The sequence below is a fragment of the Cygnus atratus genome, chromosome 4, assembly GCF_013377495.2.
Source record: "Cygnus atratus isolate AKBS03 ecotype Queensland, Australia chromosome 4, CAtr_DNAZoo_HiC_assembly, whole genome shotgun sequence".
In the NCBI taxonomy this organism is placed as follows: domain Eukaryota; kingdom Metazoa; phylum Chordata; class Aves; order Anseriformes; family Anatidae; genus Cygnus; species Cygnus atratus.
The window spans coordinates 54,976,051-54,983,154 of record NC_066365.1 but is presented as its reverse complement, the minus strand read 5'-3'; the positions used below and the strand labels follow the sequence as shown (position 1 = coordinate 54,983,154).

The 7,104-nt window shown below is 34.7% G+C and overlaps 1 long non-coding RNA gene across 1 annotated transcript; it reads left to right on the top strand.

Moving 5' to 3' along the window:
• Window positions 1-1,501: 1,501 nt before the first annotated feature.
• LOC118251700 (uncharacterized) lies at window positions 1,502-3,162 on the top strand. Its single transcript, XR_004779908.1, has 3 exons — window positions 1,502-1,529; window positions 2,514-2,586; window positions 3,035-3,162. It is a non-coding gene; the product is annotated as an uncharacterized LOC118251700 (long non-coding RNA).
• Window positions 3,163-7,104: the final 3,942 nt, after the last annotated feature.

The following is a 7,104-nucleotide window of genomic DNA, read 5'->3' as shown; positions in this document are numbered from 1 at the left end:
AGTTTAATCAACTCCATTGTCAAGTTGCTACAGCTTGATACACAATGAACTATAAACACTATGTACTTTCATTTGTTGAGTTATGATTTGATACATAATTTACATGTTTTAATATGTAAATAATACATATGAACAGTATTTTATCTTTTTAGTGATATTGTGCTATGGAAAGAAGGTTTAGAATGCAGCAATTCTTTGCATAACTTTTTGAAGAAAAGAACTACTAATGAGGCCTTACTGAAAGCTTTAAAAAAATCTATTACATATTTCTTTTGTGTTTTTTTTTTTTCCCATTATTCTTTATTTCTAAGACAGTTTTTTTTTCCTACACTGTTCACAGCTTTCTGAGTTTCATTTCTCAATTCTTTACTATTATATTCTACTCACAAGATATCATTTATGATTAAATAAAGGGAAGAACAGTATCTCTTAAATTTAAATTAAATCTTGACATGAAATCATATTAAAGGACTGACTTAAATCCAGTGTTCTGAGGATATAGGACTAGAAAATATTCCTTAAACAACTTCATTGTTTCCTGCTTCACCTCTGCCACTCCATTTCTGACTTTATCTATTTGCATATATTTTATAATATAAACATTATTTTTTATATATTTCCAGTATGCATCACAAGATGAGAATGCTGTTCTCATCCTGACAAGAAAACATGAACATTGTTCTAGAGAAGGTGAGTGTTAATTGCATTAACTCACTAAAATTGTAGGGAAAAGCAATGGCAGAATTAAGAACAAAATGTAGCAATACGTGAAAAATATCCTGATTTCAAATGTGAAAAGCATTTGAAATGATTGAATGTGTGAATATAGTGATAAAGACCAGAAGAGAAATACAGATACAATGCATATCAACTAACATACTATTTGCTTAAACTTCTGTAGAAAAAGAAGTCTGAAAACTGTAGACTAGATGGCCCTTTGTTTTTTACCTTCAACATATTGCATAAAATTAAATTTCTGAAAGGAAGCAATTTTATATAAAAACTGTGGTGTCTCTAGGTTAAAATAATAAATAAATAAAAATAAAAAATACAAAATCACATTAAAGCCTGAGTTGCTGTAAAGACAAAAAAAAATGTTTTTTAAATATTGTAGTGAGTTGGAGCTTATATTTCAGGTGCTCAAAACCACAGTTCTTTTGCATCTACTGTGCTTTTCTTGTAAAGTTGACATACATTCATCTGATAAACTTGTTCTATATTTTTGATGCCTGTTATGCCTCACCTTTTCTTGTATGAATTTTAGAGTAATTCTGTAATCTCTGTGACAAAAATAGAACACTAATCAAATACATATATAAACAATGCTCACTTATTTGCTATATTTCATTTATAAATACAAAATAAGAAAATCATTCATCTCCCTTTTCAATATATTATATTACAGTTTGCTTTTTGCTTTTTGGTGTTTTATTTTTTTTCTTTTTTCTTTCTTTTTCTTCTTTTGGTCCCATAAAAATCATATACTGCCTCTTTACTGGATGAAGTATGCTTGACTTTGACTTTTCAAGGTACGTAATGATGAATATGTGTATCTGAAGAAACAACTAAACTATAGTTGTTTTTTTGGCTGTCTTATTTGTTTAGCTGTGTTTAACTCCTGACTAACCTATCAGAAAAAAAATAAAAATAAAAATCCCAAACCTTCACAGTAACAATAGAGATAAAAAGACATGATTTATCTTCCTACTGATATTTATACAGTGAAGGTATTTTTACAGAAGATTGTGTGAGAAAGATGGCACTTCAAGAAAATCAATCACATTACTATAAGAAATAGGATCTCTCAAATTCTTGCAATAAAATCTCATTGGGAGACTTTGCTTTCATACTACAAATTTTCAGGTCTAGGTAATGATTGTTACTAAAGTAAGTAATTACAGTTGAGAAACTGACATCTTATTTTATAGATTGAAATTAGAAACATTGAAACTAATTCATTGTTATGCATGCTTATTTTGTAAAAAAGATTAATTAAATGCATTCCCCTGTAATACCTGATATTAGTAAACTCTGGGCTTTTAATGAAAAATGTGAAGGTAATTTCACCTTTTTGAATATAGATTTACTAAACTGAAAAATGTAATTCTAGTTATATTTGTTGTCATTCCTGTACATATGTGTTTTTTTTAAATGCATACAGAAGTATGCATGAACATACGCAGAGGTAACATAGCAGACTGGAATATAGCTGAATTTGAATGACATACATAGAACAGGCATGAAGTTCAGAAAAGCTGCATTACATTGTCATTGTTTTACAAAGAAAGGAAATATTTTCTATATAACACCTCAGCAAGATCAAGAAAAAATAAATAGAAGCAAAGTTAGAAAAGACAAGATAAAAATGAAATTCAGAAAGGCATCAATAGTAACAAGAGGTGACTTCTTAAGCATATTAAAAGTCAGCCAAAGAACAATCATAGTGTTTTATTAGGCACTGAACAAGGATATCCATCCATGATGATGCCAAAAGATTTACCTTTTTTTTACAGAAATCTTCCTTAGAAAGAGCAACTCCAAATATCTGGACGCTACTGTGCTACATGAGTAGCATGAGTAAAAAATGTGAGTAAAAGCTCATCCAAAACTTCAGAAATTATAAGTTAGAGTACTTCCATGTAACATAGACTTATCGAATTGGTTAGCCATCTTGAAAACCTATCTGAAATGATCTCATAGAATCATAGAATCATAGAATGGCCTGGGTTGGAAGGGACCTAAAGGATCATCTAGTTCCAACCCCAATGCCGTAGGCAGGCGCGACACCCACTATATCAGGTTGCTCAGGGCCTCACCTAACCTGGTCTTGAACACCGCCAGGGATGGGGCATCCACAATCATCTTTTTTTTTTTTTTATATTATATCTCAGAATCTTTTTTTTTTTCTAAAGTTATGCCTAACTATGCCTTTCTCTCCATGACCATGTCTCATTAGTTTACTGCCAAAAGTAAGGGATATTTTGAGATGTATCTTCTTTATTATTATTATCATTTTATTTTATTTTTCTCCCAGGGTCTACAGCATCAGTATTTTCATTAATGACCTGTGTGATACAACAGACTTTTTGTATTTGTGCAGAACAAGAAGAGAAGCAGACATGCTAGAACATGACAGAAAAAGTATTCAAAATTACTTTTTTCTTTGTCAGCATGAAGAAATGTTCAGAAAAAAAAAAAAAACTAAGATGAATTTCAAAAGAGAGCACTGATTGCAACAGATAAGATGAAATAATCAATTTTGTAATCAGAGGACAAAAAAAAAAAAAAAAGGTGAGCTGTTCACAGTTTCTAGAAAAGCATAAAGACATTAGAAAGTTCCAGTGTTTGACAGTCCTCATAGTACATAAGCTTTTCGTATGTTCTTATGGTATTTCTTGTTATTTCAACTTGTGCCTATTCCCTCTTGTGCCACCAGGCACTACTGAGAAGACTTTGGCTCCATCTTCTTTAATCCCTCCCTTTAAGCATCTGTGCACATTGAAAAGAGCACACCTGAGCCTTTTCTTCTCCAGGCTTATGCATCTTCTCCAGGCTCCAGAACATGAAGTTCTAGGAGATAGCATGAAAAGTAGGATAAATACTGCTCTCCTCTCATCCACTAGCCAGTCATCTCATCAGAGGTTATATTTGCACATTTTAGTAATATTAATTACTTTATGATGACTATCTAGCTGATAAAAATGATAAGAAATCTGATAGAGAGTAGCAAGGCTAAATCTGAAATAAGTCTGCTAAATCATTCAGCTTCTGGCATCTTTTTCTTCTCCTCCACCAATCTCATATTATGTCTTCAGTTTTTAGAGGCAAATCATAACACCCTGAGTCAAGCGAAATCAAATAAAACAGGTAATGCTGACTCACTATATTGAATACAAGGATATGACAACATCATTTGAACAGGTGACTCTTTTTGTATTTCTTAGTGCTTAACAGACCATGAAATAGAGAAATCTATATTGTTAAAAGTTATTTTCTAAGATATAATGTGAAGATGCAGAGTTTAACACAGTTTGATAAATGCAGGTTATGAAACAGATATGCAAATTATTATTTTATTTCGTTCTGGGAAGAAGAATGTCAAGTGGAAATGTTATTTCAGAGTTATTTATTTTTTAGAAAAAGAGACACATTTTGAAAATGAATGACAAAACCTGGAATAGGACTTAACTATCATTGATAAAAAAGAAATCCTTCTGTATAACTTAGAGTTTGATGATTAGACACTTGCTGGGCTGGAGGAGCCTCAGATTCAAATTTTAGTATTATCTTGTTCTGAAATGTGACTGAACTGCAGACTCTCAGCTTCATAAAGAGTAACCAAATCAGTAGCTGTTATGGCTGTAATAATCTAGGGTTTTCCTTCCCTGCAAGGCCTACCCCCTAGGTGTGTTTCTCAAACACGGGCAATACCACCAATCTGCGGAAGGTTATTGTTACATGCTATCTAAGCCAATAAGTAGTAATTTGTTAAAAAAAAAATTATATATATATAAAATAATAATAATAAAATGGAAGAGCTACATCAGGAGAGACAGAGAATATTTTCCCTTAAATTTAGAGGCCACAGCCTGATGGCAGAGCTGAATTCATTCTGCTGATGAGAGGTATTTTCATGTAACCTGGTGGAATGGAGATGCGAAGAAAACAGACACATTTTATGATAATCACCCTTTCTGCTGTTATCTCTTCCACTTGGCATTCAGCTACAGGATGCCAGTACTTATCTGGTACTTAGCTGAAAGTGGCTCGTACGATCTGAAGTTTCCTTTAAGATAAACTGTTATGTAGCAAAAACAGAGGCCCATGACACCTGTATAATTAATACTAACTTGCCTCGAACGTGCATGCAGCCTGTGTAACCAGCGGCAGCGTGCAAGTATTGTGTAAGGCTGCAGTGGCACAGCCACTTAGCGCAGCTTTGCACAAGCAGGGCAGCAGTGAGACGGCCAACAGGCAGCGATGGGCGCACCGCAGGCGGGAGGCGTTTAGGGGGCCCGGGCCACCGGGCAGAGGGCACCTCGAATACACAGGAAGGAGATCGGCAAGACAAAAGAGCTGGAGACAAGGAGCACCGGGGGCAGGGCAGGGCAGGGGGCCCAGAGCCTAAAAACAGCAGGCCTGAGGCAGGAACAGCAGAGAAGGAAGCTCGCCAGCCCGCCTGGGCTCCCTGCTCACTTCTCTGCAGCCCTGCAGTCTCCTCCAGGCTCCCATCTCATCAGCCCTTACCTACCCGGTACACACAGGTGTATCTGTACGTGTGTATGTACATATATATTCACCCCTTGCAATTTTAAGAGGCTTCATTAACCCTGCTGTGTTTGGGTTTGTTCCTGCTTTCGGGAAAGTTTCTGATCCCCTCCCTTTCCTCTGTCTAATAACATGCACAGTGCTACATGTACACACCTGGCAGATTATGTGTATGATTATATCTTGGATGAAGAAGGTAATTTTCTGCTGAAATACTGGAGTTACACTGGGCAAACACCCAGAATGAATATGGACCTTAATGTTGTTTAACGTTTTCCTTCTATTATATTTGATCTCCTTTGAAGAGTCATGGTAAAATCAATACAACTGAAGAATGTGAACTGAGTAGCTTGCATACTATTACGAAAATTGTTCATGCTGATCTATCTGTTAAAAATAAAACTACAGCCATCATCAAAACAGTAAACTTTAGTATCTCAAAAAGTAATTGTCAGCTTGGAGTAATTGCACTTTTATACTGTGCAGCTATATAATGAATTTGTTCCCTTTAGGTACAATATACCCAAGAGCATTTTCCAACGCAATAACTGAAGAACATCCCTTCTATTTTGGTGTAAAGAAAACTGGGAATATTGAATGACTAGCTAATGAAAAATTACAGATCCATGCCAGCAACATAATGTATCAGTAGTTAGAAAGCTATGCTGTGTATTGTGCCAACAGAAGCTTTATAGAAGAAAATTGAGTTCACAGAATCCATATGAGGAATTTTAAAGTTGCAAATATTGATTGATATGCTTTAGATTGTCTCCAAGGTCCTGATTTTTCCCCCAGTGTGCACTAGGAGAACACAAATTCAGTTACAGTGAATTAAATCTGAGTGCTAGGGCATGATATTTAGGTGCAGAATATCTGCAGAGTTGCTGTCAGAGTATTTTTTCCACTATATTGTTCATTTTCATTTTTCATTTCATTTTTTTCCTTTACCATCTGTATAGACCTAATTTCAAATGAAAAATCAAACAAAAAAGTGTTCACAGTTCTATCAGGAAAAAAGCAAATAAAAAATAATTGAATGGCTGTGACACAGAGTACAGGCAGTGCAGCACGCACTCTTTGACTGCAGTTCTGTGGAGGAGCTATTCAAAGTGGAAATTACATGGTTACAATTACATGGTGTCAGTGAGTGTGGGTGTTAGCTTGTGTAACACCCTATCTAGGGTGCACAAGGACAAGCCAGTAACAAGAAAAGCAATCTACAAAAAGGTTGCATTGTCTACACCATGCCTTTATGCCAGGGCTGAACTCAACCATTAATACCAGCTATTGCTGTGTAATCCACCTTCTGCAGCCTTCTGTGTTTAGTTTATAGAGTTCATCTGGTAGTTTAAGGAATAAATCTGGATGAAAGGAATCTGCTTTTCCTTAGATTTCAAAGTCTTTGCAGTTCTTTTGAGTTTTAAATGCATGGATAGCAAGTGCTCAGTTTCTAAGGATGTGTTTTCTCAATAGTAACTGGTACAATGCCAATGTGCAGCAGGCAGAACCAGGCTGTGAAAATTCCTCTCTTTATATGAACACACACGCACACATATATATGCATGTAGATGTCATTTATTCAAGCAATACAGTGTCACAAGACACCAGGGAGTTAATGAAAGGTAAAAGCAAGGACTTCAATGACACTGAGTATAAAATATATAAAAAATTTTGTAAAAGAAATGTTAAGAAAAATGTATTCTAGCATGTCTGTCCTGATTATTCTTGGAGAGTTTAGTTATTCCAAACAGACATCAGTGGTTCAGTGCTGAATTTATCTACTGCCTGATACAAAATTTATGTGCTGGACCCTCTAATAATAATAATAATAATAAT